The sequence below is a fragment of the Nasonia vitripennis genome, chromosome 4 (assembly GCF_009193385.2).
Source record: "Nasonia vitripennis strain AsymCx chromosome 4, Nvit_psr_1.1, whole genome shotgun sequence".
In the NCBI taxonomy this organism is placed as follows: Eukaryota; Metazoa; Arthropoda; class Insecta; order Hymenoptera; family Pteromalidae; genus Nasonia; species Nasonia vitripennis.
In genome coordinates, this window is record NC_045760.1 from 12986926 (window position 1) to 13007840 (window position 20915).

General features: G+C 47.1%; 1 protein-coding gene across 1 annotated transcript in view; it reads left to right on the forward strand.

The window, feature by feature from the left end:
• The window catches only part of LOC100120465 (nephrin), a 324223-nt gene that overhangs the window by 88568 nt on the left and 214740 nt on the right, over positions 1 to 20915 (forward strand). The window lies entirely within an intron of this gene.

Below are 20915 nucleotides of genomic sequence, written 5' to 3' on the forward strand. Positions count from 1 at the left end.
ATACCCGATATACACCACTGCGCGGCGACTTTGAGCTTTCGGCGAAGCCGATACCGTTATTTAGCGTTGCTCTTGTGCTCTCTGTACGCTGTGATTGCTGGCTTTGAAAAGTTCTCGACTTGCGTGTTATTGTTTTAACGGGCCGGGGGCACAGCTGTGCACTCTCGGCATCGGGTGCAGCACATGGGCATACAACGATGATATTGCAGGAGCTATCGCGTTAAAAGGAAGCAAGGTATGCATAGAACGGTCAGCGCTGATGACAATACGACGTGTAATTGCAAGGATTTTCCGAGCGCAATATAATTCCGTCGGTCTGTAATCGGCATCATCAAGCGCGCGGCACAAATGCGCGTTTACGACCGTTTCGAATCCGACTAGATACTAGTTCTCTCTCTCTCTCTCTCTCTCTCTCTCTCTCTCTCTCTCTCTCTCTCTCTCTCTCATCGCGTCCTGGGTAAAATACACCTTTCGCTTTACTTCCTCCTGACGTTTTCTCGAAAATAGACTGCGATATAGAATACGCCGAAAGTATATGTCCACTTTCCTTGACATGCGCCCGCGTATACTTAACTGCTATTAGAAAAACTCGTGTAATGACAGTGTATAGTATAAAATGCGATCGGCCGCATGATAGCTAGCGCATATAATTCACATATGAGAAATTTTTTCGCGAATATACAATACAAGTATACAATTGCAGTATACTGCAAGTGAAACTCGAACGAAGAAATGCATGTATGTAACCGCGGTATATAAACATGAGAAAAACCAAAACACGCAGCTCACTTTTGGCCGTCATATAACTAACGCGCTGCAACAGTTACGCCTGATAAACGAGCATTTCGAATATGATAACTCGATAAACGCGCATCTCGCACGACAAAACGATGTAATTGAACGATCGTGACAGCTGATGTGTATAAATACTATAAACTTTCAATTACGAGGTGTGTTTGAAAACGTTGCTCAATCAGCTCTTATATATGTGCATGCGCGCGCGCCTGTCTATGATTGTAAGTGTATGCGTGTACAGCTTCGGATAGAAAGTACGGCGAGGTAATGACTATATGTTCGGTTTTTTTATTTTGAAAAGTCACGATATGACTTCGCATATACACCTATACGTATGTATATGCAGCTTTGCTCCATTTAGATTACGCTCGTTTATGCATACGCCGCGATCCGTTTCGCCCTTCACTCCGTTCAGCAAATAATTGTCCAATCCTCGGATCTTTGATTAGCGAAAAGCGAATCCGCGATTGATCCGATTTCCCATAATACGAGGGATATAACGAGAAGTTTCGCATACGCGCATACCCCCAGCACGAATATAGAACACACACGCGCGAGCCGTTTTTAATCAGCAGCTCGCCGCGTTCAAAAATTAAATCAGCCCTCGGTAATCCCTCGATGTGGCCACGCGCGCCGCAGCCATCAGGCAAAACATGCACACACGAAAGTGTACGTGCGCAAGCACGTGTAGGCGCTACACTCGGCTTTCTCGCGGCTGCGGTTCATCTGCGCGTATTTGTCCCGCGTCGGATCGAGAGCTGGCGCGCGCGTTCGTCTGTAATTATACCGGAAACCCGCTCTCACAGTATGTAACTTAATCGTGTACGCATACGTGCAAACACAAGCGCTCGCACGTACGTACATAACGCCGGCCTGTATGCGGCGGAGGAGGAGCAGTAGGCTCTCGAGCGCGGGCGGCTCGATACATCTCGCAAACGAAAAGCCCGTGCGAACGAGTATAATGTGGCCTGATGCGGGGGCGCAGATATAGAATAACGAGAGAGAGAGAGAGAGAGAGAGAGAGAGAGAGCTCTGCTAGTGTGCATTTAGGAAAGGGCGCAAAAGCAAACGCATATCAACGTAGCATGCGACCATAGGGCGTGTAATGCGCGAGCGGCGCCGGAAACCATTACCGAGATTACTATACTGCCGATTGCATTACGCGCGCTGCAGTTATTATTACGTTATGGCAGACGAGAGGAGAAAGAGCCGAGCAGGCTACTGCTGCGACTGCTGCTGCTGCCGCGCGATGCTCTCTATATTTCTCTCTCTCTCTCTCTCTCTCTCTCTCTCTCTCTCTCGCGAAGCCAGACGAGCATGAAATCAATTTCGCCGCCTAACGGACGCGAGTCCTGGTAAAACGTATGCGCGCGAGCGCGGGCCAAACACAGAAGAGATAATACGAAAGCGAGCAAGCTGGCCAAGCCTAATGATAACAGGCGCGGCATCGCTGCGCGCATATACCGCTGATTATTTCACTCGCTGGCTGTTCTTTTTTTTCTGGACGAGTGAGCGCCGCGAGTATTTGGTTATATATATATATATATATATATATATATATATATATATATATACGCGCGAGCGTACGTGCAAGCGCCAATGATTACGCTGTAAGGGTCGAGATTGAGCGAAGTGATTTTGCATGGTCTATGTGTGGACTTTGGCTGAGCGCTGATGCTCTCCTGCACTGCGCTGCTGCTGCAGAATTAAAATTGAGAGCGAAATTCGTGGAAGGTATAAGTTCGTTACAAATATACCGCTCTACTGCTGTATATGTTGTCACAGACGCACACGTCTGCAACGCGAGCAGCGTAGACGAGTCAGCGATAAGAGTCCGCCGAGCCGTACTACGATGCATAGCGTCCGAATGTACCGTAGACGTTAGCTCAGTGGTTAGAGCACAGGCCTCTGGCTCTCGGGTCCGCGAGTTCGAGTCCCGTCGTCTACTTTTTCGCTTTCGACTCTGTCTCCTCTCCGTTTGTAACATTCTGGCATCCCTTGTGGGGATGCCAAAATGTGACGGAAGAATGGGTGTACACGAGGAGAGAGAAGAGGCAGGGAAGTTCGGTGTCACTGTATTTTATTACCCCAAAATATCGGAGCTCCGCTCGCTTGGAGAGTCGCCGGTGGTCTGCCCGCTAACTCGTCGACGCGACTCGTCGACGGCGAGCGGTTCCACGTGCCAAAGTGCAGCGTTGCACTTCTGCGCGCGGAAACTTTCGGGCCGCGGTGTTCTTCCGCTGACGATGCGTCTGGCGCATCGCCGGAAATGCAGGCCATCGCAGGTGCCGCCGGAGAGCCCAAAGCTCGTCCGTGACAATGTATCATTCATTCGGAAAGGCCTCTGCTGCTAAATGCACCGCGATGCTATTAATCGAATTAAATGCGGTTTGTGTCAGAATAATTGACGACGATGACTTATGAAACTGGTCGCGTTCGACAATCTAGATGAGGAACGTTCTGCAAGCGACATACGAGAGTATATTCTGTGCTTGAATCAATAGAAGTATACTTGATTTTACACGGAACATTATTATATACTCCGTTGATGGTTATTATAAACTACGCTGATATAATATCCTCTGCTTAGGAAGCAGATTTGACACGGACGGTGTGACTGATTAAATAAAGGTGCGATGAAAGTGCTGAAAACTAATTCGCGCAAAATCAACGCCCGATAACATAGTTCTGATGTATACTTATTGGTTCATTGAATCCATCAAAATTACGCACAACCGGAATTGGAAGTTGCGATTAGCCGTGTATGGTGATAAGAAATCGTTAGTCTCCGTTTATTTATAAATTACACCAGCTTAACGTGACGTAAGTTGACGTTATAGCCTTAAATTTCTCTTTAAACAGATTTATTAATCTAGCGTTTCGTAAGAAATTCGCTGAAGCGCACGTCTATGAATAGCCTAAAAATAATTACAAGCTTGAAAAAGTTGTAAAGTTATCATGCATAAAGATAATCTTGATCACGCGCGCGATGCGGTATACGCTTATAATTGAAATTATTTGAAACGTAATGGGCTTGAAGTTCACTGACATATTGTATACCGGTACACCCGGCGATTATATAAATCTGCTATCGTTTTAATGCTCCACGGAGTTCAGATGATTGCGAGGATAAAGAACACGAAGAACTCGCAATTGGACTAGGCGATACTAATTATACATCGAGATAAAAGAGCCCGTAAAATTTACAAAATTGAAATATAATGCACAGTTGGCTTCGCGTGCTCTCATCACACAATGCGGCGCATTATCAGACGACAGAGACAATTACTTTTAATTTCCCCTCCCTCACGCCGCGAGGTACAGAAGTTAAACGCGACTTTTTAAACGAATTTCCAACCATTATTCTCGATTCAAATCCATCGCTCGCTGCGCCGTATGTGTCACATGCAATTTTAACGAACCATAGAACGCACAAGTTTTCAATATAAGCGCGCGCAGCATACATCGCTAACTTTTCATCTGTCCGAACAATGCTGCGGCAAAGGCCGCCAATTTTTCGTCAACAAAGCTCACTGTTTATACACTGAGAAAACTAGATATTAAAATGTACTACATATGCAGGAAAAATTACTATATTATATAGTAACGGACGGTTAAACATGCTTTGTATTAATCTTTACTTTAAGATAGTAATTTCTATACAGAAATGAAATTTAAAAAAATTTAATTTTTTTTTTATGGTCATTTTTACGCGCTTATTCGATTATTATTATTATTATTATTATAGATATTTAATCTTGTTAAGTGAAAGAAATAAACGAAAGAAAGAAATTTTTCTGCGGCGACGGGAATTGAACCTGGACCTCTGGAATGGGAGTCGAGCGCGCTGACCACTTATCCAAACAGTACTGTTATGTACTAAATTTTAAATCTGATATATTAATCACATTTACTCATGAGTTATTATTAATAATAAATTGACCAAAATTAATAAATAATAGCAGCGAATGATATTTTATCACTTAATAGTACCAGATAAACAAAAAATTATAGATTTTGGTCTCTGATTACTGCATAAATCAACTGTATAACCTCAAATTCTGGCACACGTAGAAATTCTTAAAATAATTTTTACTATATAATGTAGTAATTTCTAGTAAACACGTAATAAATTTTAATATAAGTCTAACGATTTTTACTATAAATATAGTAAAAATCGTCATGGAGCTAGCATGACCTGCCGTTACTATCTAATATAGTAATTTTTCCTACATATGTAGTAAATTTTAATATATAGTTCTCTCAGTGTACGTGAAAAGCTCGCGGGCCGCATTCTTTTGCTTTTCCTGCGACAAAGGATTAATATCTCGTAAATACCCCGCGCGCATATTTCGCCGCCGCGGCTTTTTGCCACATGACGCGGCATTCCGTCCGTAAATTTCGGGGTCACACGGTTGAACAAAATCATATTTCGCAGAGCGCGCGCCGCACTGACACTTGCGCGTTTCCGGCACTTTTTCCGCTATACTGCAACTCGTCGCGCGCTCGCGCCATCCGAATCGCGCGCTATCTCTGCGCTGGAATCTGCCGAGGATAATCCACACACATTTTCCGCAGCCGCGGAGAAAGCCTCTCATAGTAATTAGCGAAAGGTAATAAAAAATACAAACGTATAATTGATAATTGGACAGCCTCCGACGTTATACGACTTCCATGCACTTTCAGCGGATCTTTTTCCATCAGTTGCGTGTGTTTTTCACAGCCAAACTTTTAGCGCTGCGGTAACTCCCGTAAAAGGAGGAACGAATAGGAAGTCCTCCGAGGGAGACGTATCGTAATGGCCTGCTATAAGCTTCGTTTCACGCGTCGCCTTCCCGGAACTATACGAGCCGCCGTAACGGCTATTAATTTGTTCTTAAACCGAGATTTTTGTAAACTAACATAGCCGTATCTTGTTAAGAGCATCTTATTTGTTTCTACGACGCTCTGTACGTAATCAGATTGAAAGCTTTAAGAGTCGCGTTGCTTAAGTAACGCCCGAGGCTATAGCAAAAACAATGGGAAATCGGCTAATGAACTCGCCCTGAATAATTTACTGCAAATTACACACTGTGTAAAAATAAACGCACGCGGTAAATTCAGAAATAATGGGCTACTGCAGATAACTTTACGCAGAATCGTCAACTTTATCGATTCCTTGATAATCCATAAACCGTCAGATGCGCCATAAATTTGGGCCATTCGCGCTGAGATTGGCAACATGTTTTTTGTTCTCTTTCTTTTCCGGCGAATCAATTCTCAATGAAGACGCGGCAGAAGTTATTAAGGTTAACGACGCCGTGCGCCAGGGCCGCGATATAAATAAAACGCGCGCGCTGCACTCTCAAAACATTCGCGGCTCGCGCGCGGAACTAATTAAAAAGAAAAAAATTAGGGTCAGCCCTTGACGACGAAGATGAAACGTAAATAACTATAAGCTTCATCCTTCGCCTCTGAATGACGAGCGCGTGAAACTCGAGTGCGAGTCTCGTTCGTTGACTCGCGCGCACGTGCTCTCTACAGTTCGCGCCTCTATTCGCACGCGTTCAAAGTGAGAGAGAGATAGAGAAGTCTCTGATGTATACAGGGCTTTTGGCCGCAGCCTCGCGCCGCTTTTGGCATTTTAACGTGTCCTAAGCGCGCGTTTGATCAAGTCACAAGGCTCGAGTGATGCTGTGATCAGTGTCTGCAGCGCATAGTGCGAGCGTACCGAGAGCGGATATGATCAGTGTATATAATTGCATTCGCGCGTGCTCCTGGAGAAAGTTTTACAACAATGACAAACCGGCTCGAGTTTATTCATGAAGCCAGGCGCTGCAGACGTCGGCGCGCGTGTGCTCTGTCATTAGGATTATAAGCGTGAATTTCTAACGAGAAAACGACTTTATATATACAAGGACTGCGAGCGACGACGCTTTGGATCTCCTTTCAGCGGACTTTCGTTTGCATTTTCGCGGCTGGCGCGGATGTTATTTATGAGCGCACTTGTGGCTATGCGAGATCTGACGACTTCATTTGCGCGTCCAATCGTAACACCTGATGCGGTGCATACTTTCTATATATCGACTCGACTCCGTTATTCCTATCTCTCTAAATTCCTAGTCTATACCGCTGATCTATAATTTCTCGCTGCGGGTTTTCAGTCTAAATCGAGCACTATATAATTCTACTTTTGCATCAAGATTTTACTCTAATTAAAGAAACTTCGTTTCTGAAATATTTTTGGCGCGAGCGCTTACATCGATTCCCGTGTGTGTTTTTAGAACCGCAGTCGAATATACTCCTTTAATCTTTCAGAGTTATCAACCACTTTTAACCATTGCTCAACGTTACGTCGTAAAAAAAAATTAACTAGATTAATACTGATATCCCGACCTGAATCTGAATTTCTAGTGGACACCGCACTACGTTAACAAGAAAAGTTGATCCACCCATACGGACGAATCATTCGCAAACACGAGTCATGGTGTCTCTTCATTAAAGAGAATATAACCTGGAAATATGCTATATCCTGAAACGCGATTCCTATAGCTCTCCGTCGCTTCTCTCCCCTCTCGAAAAGAGAGTAGCATAAAAGAAAATCCACGGCGTCGTTCTCACCGTCGCGTAAAGCATAAAATAAGTATAACGCAAAACCTCAGCCATGTATTTTTTCGTTTTTTTCCGACGACGACGACGACGACCTTCCAGCGGCGCGGCGTCGTGTCACTCGTTCTTTTTCCTCTTCCGGGCTAGCGCGCGAATCATTTGCGTAGAAGAGGATCATACCAGAGCAATGAGCAATTTCAAATTGCCCACTAACAGTGTCAAATCCGTTCTCGTTTCGGGGGGATAAAATGGCCTGCGGAAGAAATCCCGGTCCTTACGCGCGTGTGTGTGCAGGGGTGCAAGCAGCACGCGGTTAAGGGGCGAGAACCGTACCAACGCTGCGATGGAGCACGCTCAGCTCGTATTTTTCTTCGTTTTACCACCAGCGCCGCCGCCGACGTTGCTGCTGCATTAAGGGTCGCGTGAGTCCGACGGCATATAAAAAGGCCTCGAAAGCCGTCGAGCTTGCTCCTCCCGTGCCTATATCTTCGCCTCTTTTCCTCAGTATACCTATATGTATAGTAGACCTGGCTGCCGAGCACTGCATGCAACGAGTGTGTGTGCACGCCTTCTCTTTTTTTCCGCTGCCGTTTCCTCCCATGCTTTTTGCTTTAGATTTTTTTCGTCTTGACGCAACGTGCAGCCCCGGCGCAAAATGGGCCTATTATCTGGCTTCTCGCTGGTCATTACGTACGTCGTTGAGCTCGCGCGTCTTATATATTTGATCTTTACGGCTGCTCGCCTAGCTCGCACACTCGCGCGAATCGTGCGGCAGCAGCAAGTGAAGGTGGCAGAGGTAGGGGAAAAAAACAAAGAAGTGACCGCAGCTGGCATGGAAAAATAAACACGTTTATCGGTCGCGCGAGGCCTTGAGGGGTCGTAATGCAATTATAAGGTTGTTTCTCACGAATGCATTATAGATATACCAGGAGGACGGACGAAGCCGGCACAAAAAAATCAAGTCCGAATCGTGGTTATTCTCCCGCTGGCTATCTTCTGTGTGTCCCTTTGCTGGAAACGAGAGAGAGAGAGAGAGAGAGAGAGAGAGAGAGAGAGAGAGAGAGAGAGATAGAGAGAGAGAGAGAAAGTCGTAAAAGCCTAATTTGCCTCGGAGTAAATGTTTTTTGCTAGCTTTTAGAGGGGAAAAAATGAGAGCTCTGGCGTTGTTTAGGTTATATGAAGATTTGTGTGATGCAGTAGCTCATTACGAGCGGCTCGAAATATTTAAACGTGGTTTATATTTAATTTAGATTTATGCTCTTGCCTAAGCCGCGCGGATAACGTGTAAATCATGTTTGTTACAAGCATTTGTTGGGCCGTAAAAATCTCTGGGTCGTTACGACTAGTCGCTGGAAGGATAAGCACAAAACGCGACAGCGAGTGACTTTGAAAATTTTTTAAGAGCGATTTTGTTAATGTTTACTGATAAAGTCGGTCGTGATTACCTACGACGTGGACTGCTACTTCTGCTGCTTCGATTTTACAGTTTTTATGCGCGCGGCGATCAAACGAATATACGAATGAATCGTTCCTTTCAGCTTCGGACGCGGCGTGTAATTAAGATTAAAATTGGCTCGATTCCTCAATAGTATACGAGCTTTTAGATTACAAATACAAAGGTTGCTCGTTTCACAAAGCTGCAGCGCGATGCGTTCAAAGTCTTTTTGAAATACGACTGTACGTTTCAACGTCGTGTTCGCGGGTAGTTATACTAAATGAAGTAGTATTCGCAAACTGCAGGCTAATTATTAAAGATTAATAAGATTGGTTTGATCTATGTTCGCTTCTATTCCAACTGTACATAATTAATTATAATCAATAATTATTGTTCTACATCAGGAATAATAAAACATAATCTTCTCATTATCTTGATTACGTATCGATAAAAGTCTTTTGTCTCAAACCACAATCACTTCTGAATAAATCTTGTTGGTATAATTACTCAAAAGTGACAGTAGGGACCATCAGCGAAAAATCTCGTTGCCGGTATAAAAGTAGGCCGAAGCATTGCGGTTTCATGCATGCAAACGGGATAAAGTCTCAGGCGAATTTTCCTTTCCTGTCTCCCATTCTCTCTCTCTCTCTCTCTCTCTCTCTCTCTCTCTCTCTCTCTCTCTCTCTCTCTCTGTCTCTCCCTTCCTTCTCTATATCTCTCGGTCCCGAAGATTTATAAGACGTTCGAAGGGCAGCAGCGAAGCCAAGCTCTAAGTGTACTTCCTTGTATACCCCGGGGCATGAGACGTGAATCAGCCCCGGATAATATGTTTGCTACGCTGCACTCTCTCTCTCTCTCTCTCTCTCTCTCCGTCCCCCCTCCCCCCATAAGCGCACGCCTGCGCTTTCTCTCCCTCTCTGCAGCTTACCTGGGTGGACACATATGCGGGAGGCCAAACGTGCCGATAGGAAGAGCTGAATAAGATGGAAAAGAAATTTGGATCCGGGGATTGTAAGGCGACGAAATTGAGACAAAGCGATGGCGACATTTTGCTCGGCGCGAAGCCTTGCACTAGTATACGCATTCGCGCAAGATGATAGCGCGTTTTTCGAAATTGATTAGAGAGTGCGTTTCACTAGATGTGGAGTGGTACGTAACGTATTTCCGCGTCCATTCGTCAAGCAGTCGGTTGTCGCGTGTCATTGGCCGATTATGAGTAGTACAACAAGATTATGCAGTGCCGGAATTGGAAGATTTGTTTAGTAATCATTGGAAAGCTGCGTTGAAGTAACGCCGTCGAAATTTTTGAGATCAGAGCAAGCTCGATTCCGAGGTAAAAGAAAGGTTGCGAACGATATTCGCGCGAGTCTGCACAATAAGAGTGCGATTGCACAACTAAACGCATTTATGTAAATAAATTTTAAGAAAATCAAGCAGTCGGCCCGTGTCCCACCACATCCGGTTTGTATCTACTCAAACACGTTTGCGAACTACTCACTGTTCGCAGAGTTACTTAACGAATCAGGTTTCGAGCCTTCGAATTTTTCCGCGAGAAGCTTTACTTTTACAAACGTTCTAATTTTCAACATGAGTGTAAATAATGAATCGACGCAACGAATAATTATCTTTGCTTCAAGTTCCCGTTATTGAGGTGTACGAAACGTCGCTGTCGTACTCTGAGCATATAGTTATACGACGTTTGCAGGTTAAACTCATAGAAAGTGGATTGGAAAGTAGCGCAGAAAAATGGAGATGCAAAAAGAGAGAAAAATGATGCAAACCGGATTAAATAGTACACATTCATCTGATAAACAGGGCGTAGCTTCGCTCGATATGACGTGCGGTATCGCGCAAAAAAAGGATCGCTACTGCTACGGAGCCCAGTTACTCCGCGCACTTTGCTTCTCCTTTCACTTTTTTCGCACTCGGGCGCCGAAACACTCCTGTATCGATGAAAAAAAAACAGAAGATGGACGACGCTTCAGCGTTGAATGAACCGCGCGCGATTCACGCGTTTTTACTCCGACTTCCAGCAGCTCCTCGTTATCGATGCAAAATATGTCCAGCGCTTATCCGGTGCGAGATCGCAAGAGCTCTGATGTACGTTTTCATTCGCACCGCAAAATTTTCCGAAAGTGAGAAGCCATTTCAGTTGATCTTTTCGGATTTTTCCGATGCTCATAGCAAGATCTCTACAAAATATTTTCATCAATATATCGAATAGTTCTTTATACCATCAACAACATCGAATCGTATTTTAAACTTCCAAGCCTTGAGAAAAATAGAAATCATACACTCGAGTAGAATTTCCAGGTCACAGGCTGAGCTACTCAAGGAAAAATTTCAAATTTTCAAAATAACAGCACACACAAAGGTACGCCGCCGTGAGCGAGAGGTTAAAGGAAAGCTCGCGATAGAAGTGCAAGGCAATTGTTACGTCATGCGCGCGGTTAGGGAATTATTTTGAAACTTCTAAAGGTAAAACTATCTCTACAATTGTAAATTTCCCTCTCGCGTGCAGGGCTTCGAGATATTCTTTCGTCTCGAGAATTTCGGTGGCGGTACGTATAGCGGCGGCAGGAAAAAAAACATCCTTAGCGAGATGAGGTGGGACGGAGAACGCGTCCGCCGTCGCGATGAAATCTAAGAACGACGATGCTGCTCGCGTATAAAGTGCATACGCGGACGAGATAGAAAGCGGAGCTCGCGTAAAATTGTGCTCGCGCTACCGCGGACGGAAGGATATAGGCTAGTTATATCGACGCCTTGCAAGCTTGTTTCCTACCGCTTCTTCGGAGCTTGCACACTGCGTACATAGGTAGGTTGCGCGCATATGTATCAGGGGGCAGGTGTGCAGCGGCGTATGTATTTATAAAAAGAACGACTGGCTGAACGAGGAAAAGTTTGTGAAAAATCGTCTAAAGCTTTTCCGATGCGGAATATTCGCGATCGAAATTGTTCGCCGCTTCGTTGGCGCGGCGGCTGCCTCGCGTAAGGGAAAAAGGAAAAGAACAGGTAGGTAGATAGGTAGGTAGCAGTAGAAGAGAGCCTCGGGCTAGGACTAGAAGAGGCTAGAAAGTTTCGTCGAGGCGGCCGGATGAGAGCGAGTGCAGCAGCTACCGGCCAAGTCCGCGGCGGCCCGAACTTCTTGGCGCACTCGCTCATGCTTGGTTAGTGTAGGTACAGGATCAATAAGGCCTTTGACCGCAGTCCTTGACGCGAAACCGTCGAATTTCTACCGAGTTTCGACAGCCTGCCGTGTGTTGCTGTCGCTGATGTGTATCCTGGCCGCCCTTATACGCGGCTGGGCCACTCGATCTAGCTGCAGTTAGCTCGCTTGCGTATTTCTTCTATATATCCTGCATATTTACGAGTTTTCGCTTCCTGCTTGGAAATTCTCGTACGCTGCCCATTTCAGAAATGCAGTCCTTGATTTGATCATCGAAAATCAGTTTGACGACGGCATGTCACGAGCCTTCATAACGTGTAATTAATGAACGATCGTATATTTCCGCAATATTTAATTAAAAATGAATCACTTTCTCAGCACTCTATAGTTTTCGAAAAAGTGCGGCGGAAAGCGAGAGTTAGGTGCGGTTCAGCGAATTTTGCAGGCTTTTCACCATCCGATATTTCAGGCATAATTTCTTTTCTCGTCGTCTTCTTGGAGGTTATTTGAAATAGTCGAGCCCTCCCTCAAACCGAAAGTTTACAATCTGAATATGGATTCTCTTTCCTCATTAATGATCTTCTCCCAAAGGTCCCGGAAGAGGCCTCGATAGAATATTCCCTACGATGAGGCGGGGAACATCAGTGGACTAAAGACGATTCGAAGGGCAAAAAAGCAGAGCCCACAGCCGGAAGACGGCGCGAATGTGAAGGGGGACTTTGAAGGAAATGAAAAAAACCGGGAGTGGCGGGGCGAGGAAAGAGAGCTCGCGGGGGGGGGGGTCTGTAGGGGACGAGAGAGGGGGGGGGGTTCTCTCGCGACTTGCTCTCTCCCTCTTCCTCACTCCCTATCATTTCATCATATATAAAAAGCGAAATAGCGCGCGAAGAAGAGGGCCTGTCCTCTCTTGTACAAAGGTGGCTGCTGCTGCTGCACTCGAGACTTTGAAAATAAGAAGAGCGTGCGGCTTGAAGTGGAGGAAGCGCAAGGTCCTCGTCGTCGTCGTGTGGGGCGGTGGTGGCGGCCTCCGAGACTTTAGGAGGACGAGAAGAAAAGGTTAAGAAAAAGCTCGGTCCCGCTGCTCGTAGGTACATAGTACAGCCGCACAGCCTGCAGCAGCTCTGCACCGTCAAGCTTTTGGAAAATCGCTAAAAGAGATCTGGGAGGGGAAGTAATTTAACCAACAGCGCTCGCCGGTGCATAAAACAATGCGTGTACCCAACACATCATAACCTCGTAATCGTATGAAGTAAAAAGCGCTGCCGACACACCGGCGCGCTGGAGTGGTGCTCGCAAAAGCCAAAACAAACGAGTCGACGCCGCTCATTCGCCGCGCAATCATAAAACTCCTTTGCACGCATTCGCGCACCGGTTGGAGAGCCCGGTGGAGGAAAAGAGAGAAAGAGAGAGAGAGAGAGAGAGAGAGAGAGAGAGAGAGAGAGAGGGAGTTTTAACCAAGTTGCGGCACACCGGCACGACGTGTAAAAGTGCGCAATTACACGGACCGTAAAAAAGCCGTTTCTTTTCTGAAAGGGAAATCCAGTCGAGGCCGGGGGTTCGGTCGCTCTTTCTCTCTCTCTCTCTCTCTCTCTCTCTCTCTCTCTCTCTCTCTCTCTCTCTCGCAATGGTATATATATTCAAAAATTCGCGCGCGACCAAAAGAGGATGAGCGGGAATGAGAAGGAGAGAGAGAGAAAGGCGCATATAGCCGCGCGCCGCGCGCTGCAGAAAAAGAAAGAGCGGCGGGGGCGGTGCGCTGCAGCGGAAGGAAGGAAGGAAGGAAAGGGGGCCAAAGATGGAGCCACTGACTGCGCGGCACGTGGAACTTGTTGAGCCGTCTAATGGATCCGCAAGCATCGGCAAAGTTTTCCCGGCGATTTTTCACTCGACCAAGTCCCCGAAACTCCATTCGATTCCAGATTGCAAGACTTGTTCGAAGTTTGTCGCGTGCGAGCGAGCGCAGAGCGCAGAGCGAGAGAGGCAGGGCTTTCGTAAGTAGTACCTACCTAACCCAGCCGAGCTGTGAGGGAGAAGAGATAGAGGCGCTATATACGTATACTCTATATAGGACCGCTTTCCCGCGGATAGGCGGTTTCCATGCAAGCGCCGGCGCCGCCGCCGCACGAGAATAGTAAGTTACGAGGACATATTCTTTAATGAAAACTTTAGCGGATACTACTTTTACCTCGCCGCGCCGCGCGGTTTCTTCCTCTGCTCTCTCTCTCTCTCTCTCTCTCTCTCTCTCGCTCTCTCTCTCTCTCTCTCTCTCTCTCTCTCTCTCTCCCGGCGCACTTGTGCGCGCCGCGAAAACTTGGCCAAAAGTTGCAGGCCACCGCCGAATTAAGAGTGAGAATTTGTCATTTCCGCGCGCCCGGCACGCTACGCCGCATTATGCGGAATCTATAGCCGGGATATCGAGGAGGAGCGAGAGACACGGCTGTAGTGCCTATAAACCCCGCAACCTTGTAAACGGGGATAACGCAGTGTTGTAGAGCTTACGAGCCGATTCTCGTTATTCGCCGGATCGGATTTTTGCGCGACGCGCTAATTACTGTCGCGCGGTTATCATATATATTACACATTATATTACGCTCGTTATTGTTGCTCCGCTGGGCCACGGCGATTTCACTTCATTATCGCCATCTTACTCGCGTGAACTTGAAATCGTTATTTCGTGCGTTTTGGTTGGGCATTGGAGTAGATCGAATCGAAATTAATTACACAATTGTCCACATGGCCAACGGGTATACGTCCTGCGATTTGCAACAAAGGCGAAATCAATAAGTTATACCGTATAACGAGACCTGTACCTACAGAGTAAGTAGCCCCTGGGCACGAATAATGAAAACAATCGACCCGATTTTGGCCTACTGTGTGTGTGTGTATATAATACTGGTGCGCGAATTTACGTTTTCCAACTTGTGCGCCCTACTCGTCTTATCGACGCTACTCTCTCAACTCCGAGCTTCGAACCTTTACTCGAGATGTTTACTCGGAAATCGCGCAAACAGTCGCTGGAGCATCTACTCGTGAAAAAGCAGAGCAAGTGGCGCGACTCCGCGTGGCACAATGAGTCCGCGATAAAGAGAGAGGGCGGGAGAATACATGCAGGATTGAAAGGCAGCGGGGTAAAAGCCGCAGCACGCATAAACGCAGCAGCGGTGGCGTAATCAAAAGAGAGGTTAGGGCGAAACGGAGGGTGAGAGAGAACGGAAGCTCGCTGAAAGCATTAGGAAATTTCTTGCCGGTCTTATAGGGCTGGTACTTGCGGAAGCGGGAGAGAAATTAGAGGCAATCATTCTCAGCTTAACCGATGGAAGACTCCGAACGGTTTTCTCGGGTCCCCGTGCCCTTCCCACGCTTCCCCGTAGTCGTCGCCCCCTTACGTAACGACAGCCAAGCGCGAGAAAGCTATCGATTGAAACGCAGGGCCATTCAAGCCGTCACTCGTCGCTCGCTCTGCGGCTGCATTCGAGAAGGATTTCCTCCCCCCCCCCTGACACGCCAGCCACTTGGCCGCACGCACACGTATATATAACCGTCTATACAAAAAAAGCCTGCGCCGCGGGATCTGGCTAATGACACACCTTTCTTTGCGTCAAACGAGCTTTTCATTGATCGCTCTACACAAGCGGCGAGCGCTATGTACGGAGAGTATAAGCTGCGCTGCGCGGGATCATTTGAAATTTCGAAATTCAATTTCAGACTGCCATGAATAAGCGATTAGACGTCTCCTCTCTCATCCTAACGTAAGAAGGCCGCGACGACGTAGTTTTCTCGTTCGAGCTGCTCTGTGCTGTAGGCGCGTTCTTTATACCCCTACTACCCGAGCGATCGACGCTCCAGCTTACGCATAACTAGTTTTTAACGTGTTCGGCTCGCCTCGAACATTTTCATTTTTCAACCGAGATGGAACGAAGCTACTACGGGATGACTTCAAAGCGCTGCAGAAATCCCTTTCTATAGTGCCACGAGCTCGCATCAGCGCAAAGAATTCGTCGGCCCGGAGATGGGCGTGCACGAGCGAGACGGCGCGACGAAAACTACCGCTGCAGCTTGCGCGCGCGATACTTTATGACGTTTCCATCTTGTTACGTTAAGTGCCTTTTCCATCGCTGCATCAGCTCTGGAACTTTCCCTCTTGTGCAGCCCGCAACGAGGAGTCGGAGCAAAGTGCCGAAAATATTCACACGGTAGAGTGCGGCGTAGAGAGAATATAATGGCAAAAAGCAGCCATGGCAAATCGCAATTTAGTCGCCGCAACGACTTCCTGAACTTACGCTTCGGCGCGCTTCTGCTCTACTTTGAATTAAAAACTCGCTGTAATATACCTACTTGGCCGCGCGCACTCGCTTTGTGCCTCTAATTGCCCATCTTTGCGTACATTCAAAAAGGCGCGACAAAGCCCGCTTTGCAGCTACATCCCAGCTAAATTCGCTATAGGACTAATAATCCAGCGAACGCGTTCAGGATCGTCGCTGGAGCAGCGGGAAAAAAGTATAACCTACCGCGCATAGTGCGTATATATTCAAAGAAAAATAATTAACGCAGTTGGCGAGAAAAGAGCGAGTGCGGGGGAGTAAAAAAGACTCGCGCGCGAAAAATTATGCGCGCGCGGCAAAAGCCGAGAGAAAAATTTAATTATACCGCTCTCCCCCCCCCCTCTGCCTGCTGCAGCGCTCGTACACAAAAAGCGCGCGGAGAGCCAGGCAGCATCAGCGGTACACAATCGCGGCATTAGCCGTGTAATAGCCCTGTGTGTTCGGTTGGTGAAAGGTGGTAGCGTGGAACGCGCACCTCTTGAATCGGCGTTGCTCCCGGGAGATGTTGGGACAGGAGCCGCTCTTAGCAGGTTTTAGTTAGGAGAAAATAGCGTAGCTTGGATTTCAACTGTGGGCACAACTTAGAACAACTTCTAAGTTTGGGTTTATTTAGTCTCAAAAGGTACAGAAAAACTGCGAAGTGCTCTGGAGCGCGGCTCGAACCAATCTGTCTCTGGGGTGCTCTTATCTGCCGCACGTAGCCTCCGTTCCCTCCTCCTGGTAGATCCGGGTACTGGAGAGGGATGCTGACGGCCGTGGTGGTGGGAAGCGGCAAGGTCAGATAAAACCCCGGGGGAAAAAAGGCCTCGTCCTAATCCTGTCAGATGTCGTCTGGGCATTCCCAGGCCCTCCTTGGCCCTCGTCTCGGGTCTTGGTTTTTATGGCGTTTTATGGCCCTCTATGGCTCGCCCGGTTTATATTCTATAGCCCTTCGAGCGATGAGTGATAATCCCGCATTCTACGGTTTTCTAGGGCTTCCCGAGTTTTCGAGTTTCGGCGTTTTTATAATGTGCATTTGAAATTCGCGCGTCCCGCCTAGTCGCGAGTTAGCCACGGTTTTAATTGTTCGGTATGTTACAGTTGTATCCCGCGCTCGGTGCGTGTATAAAGTTCCGGATCGAGCGAACGTATGCGCGCGACGAAGAAAACGGTATTAAGGTTTAACGGGCGGCAGTAGGTCTATATGGCGCAACACATTTGTATAGTCTGAAGGGTGAAAGAAGCGATTTATTAGATTAATCAGCGTTAAATTCTCTTATCCTTTTATATTTTTCTACGTAATATACACGTACGGATTTCTCGAATCGTCGTCGACGTGCGTATACTCGGCTGTAGGCACACGCGCGAGCATAAATCTCTCGGACGAACAAACGATAAAGCCTTGAAATTCGCCTACAGCTTCCGGCGATAGATTCTCCGGCAGGAAGCGTCTGGCAAGTCCGTTCGATCCGTATCGGAAGCGTGAGCGCTTTATTCATCAGGTGCAGCGCGTGCGATGAAAAACGACACGGCCGCTTGGCTAAACACCGCAGCGCGGCGCCGCGCCACACAAAGAGCCCACTATATACATTCGAAACGGCGGGCATGATAATCCTCGTTATCGAGAGCTTGGTATACCGTATACCCATACAGCACACGCACACAATCGGGAATGGCGCAGAGAGCCGCGGCGACTGATATTTCAGACCGCGCGTGCCTGCCAGCCGACAACCCCACACACGCCGCGAAACCTTGATTGCATCTCGTAATGCAATATCTGCGCTTGCCTATATCTTAGCGTGTCTCGAGGCGTGTCTCTTTCTCTCTCGTGTCTGTGCGGAGCCGTGTCTACATGTATATGTATACACGTGTGTTATTTCTCTTCGGGTCTTAGCTACTATAGAAGCGATGCAGACTCGTCGTTATGTTCGTGCAATGCACACACACACGCCTTCCTCTTTAGCATCGAGCTTCTAAGTTCTAGCCCTCCCCTTCGCGTGTGTGTTTTTCTGCTGTGTTTGCCGTATGAGTGTACACATATTGAGAATACCGTAGCTCGCTCGACGCTGCAGCCTGCCGCGCGCGCGAGACTTATGTCTATCGCAGGATAATTGATAAGGGCCTCGCGAAGCGATATTTCAGTGGCGATTTACTCCTCTTAAATATTATTTATTGTCGCGAGGCGGAGCTCCCCTCCTCCCTCTCTCTCTCTCTCTCTCTCTCTCTCTCTCTCTCTCTCTCTCTCTCTCTCTCTCTCCCTCTCTCTCTCGCTTAGCATCAGCTGTATATACGAAGGGGCCGCTCGTATTTAACTTTCAAATGAGTGCGAGCGTGTTTACCCGTGAAATTATATTTTCGCGAGCCTTTTGTGCGTTTGATAAAGTTTTGCCCGCGCCGGCGCCATCTCGTGAGGCGGCGGGGGTCATCGCTAGCGCAGGCGTGCGCGAGATTTAACCAGATTAGCGGGACAAAAACGTGCCGCCGTTGACGTGAAAAAGGTCACGCCCGTCCGAGCGCCTGCTATATTTGCCCAAGTCGACTCTATTCAAGGCTCTCTTTTTCGGACGGCCGAAATTTGAATGCGACTGTATCCGTAGATTTTCGAACGAGATAAAAGAGGGGCTGACTTTAATATATACCATCAGTCGAATATCGATCGAATTACAGCGTACGAGGTTCTCTTCCGTAATAAAAGCGCGCTTGTTAATTGGTTCATTCGAATTTTTTTACATCCAACGAATGAAATCCACGATATCAATTGCTTGCACCAATAGTCGTATTATATAAAATCGAGGTGTACACGCGCACGCATGTGATCTTTCCCCGATAGTTCGATTTCATATCTCACCTTTAGCCGCGGATAGACTGTAGAAATGAACTTGAGTAGCTTCGGCACTCGTTTATACAGTGTGTATGTATATATATATACACGCCTATAAAACACGTATACAGGATCGGGCGTGCGCGGACGCCGAGTAATTCATTTCATCTAATTAGGTATTCCAGCACTATATTGTTGGCGCTCCCTTCCTTCTCGCTGGCGCACTTTTAATTTGTTAAAGTAACTCCTGTTAAATGCTACTCTCTTATACAGTAAGAGGCTTTCGTCGAACGCCGACGCTGTACCGGCTTTGGACCCCTCTCTCCCCTCGGGTTCGCTCGGAAAATCGTTATACTTCGAGCGCGGCGTCGTTAAAAAGACAAATTCCTCGCCGTAATAAAAGTGGCTACACAAGAAGCGACGAGTCTGTATACACACGTACGGCGAGAAACTGTTTACTGCACGTTCTCTCCTAATTCGAAAATAGCTCAGCTGTTCAATGAAATTTGCACGCGCCCGGTGTCCATATATCCTATTACTCGTGCTCGTATTCGGATTGTGACCCTATCTATGTTTCGCCGCGACTGGTTCGCGTTGCGAAACGCTCTCGCGGACTTCCTTTTCCCGTGTCTCTGCTGCTGCTGCGCGCGTGCATAGAGGAAGAAAAAGGGAAAGGAAAATGAAAGTCGCGCGTGCGTGTATGCGTTAAATAACGGGCGGTTTGCCCGAGCGTTAAGCAAGCCGATGGATTTGCAGAAGCATCGTTTTGCGCGCTATTAACTATGCTGCGCGCGGCAGTAAAAATCGATTCTTCTCTCTTAAGGACCATCTACGCTCCTGTTGTACGCGTGCCTGAATCGTTTTATCGGCTATATATACACTGTTATACAAGCACGCAGGAAGAAAATTCTCGGGGAAATGCTTCTTCGCTGTACACTTGATGAGATTTCATCTTTTAGAGTGTGCACATGCTCGGCTGGTCTCGTGACTGAAGCGTTTGCAGCACGGCATCGCAGGGTCGGTTGAACTTTACCGTACTGCGCATACACGCGTTACATATTTTGTCCTCGTATATATAGCTTTCGCGCGCTGATATCTCGACTAAGAAGGATGGCTCGTTGATAAGGCCGCCGGGTGCCGGGAAAAATGCTTGAAAAATAAATTTACGAACGAAAAAAAGCTCAAAGTAAACAGAGCAATTTGTTTACCGCTCAGAAAGGGGGGGGGGCGCTAATAACGTAAGCGCTTCGTTCCGTTATGCAGCGAGACGCGTGACAGAACGTCACTCGCATGGCTCGACTAACAAGCGCGTATGCACTGATGAATCAGTCTAAAATAAATTGTGACGCTGTGGAAGCGTAATGGAATTAATTATTGGAAAATACACCGATAGTTCGATTATACGGGCGTTTAATTAGTGCTTACAGCGCACACGTGGCAAGTCGCAATCGAATCACGCATAAAGAGAGGCACGCATTATTATTGGCAATTTACGCGTCGCGGCATTGTTATCAGTTTTGAAAAGAGTCAAATCAACGCGAACTCGAGAAGACTTGCGTTTCGCCTGGTCGTATTCGAATACGTTGTCGACATGCGCGAAATGAGAAAAAAGGCAAATAATATATCGAGTGTGTATAGAAGAGAGAAAAAAGAAATAATTTAATAAATGGCGCGCGCGCGACATAAGAGACGTCGTGGAACAAAGACAGTGCAGTGGGTATATAGTGGCTAGATAGATGGCGATAGTGCGCGAGTCCCGGTACGGCTGCAAATTGCCGGGCATTCAGTAGTTGCGTGTTACGCGCT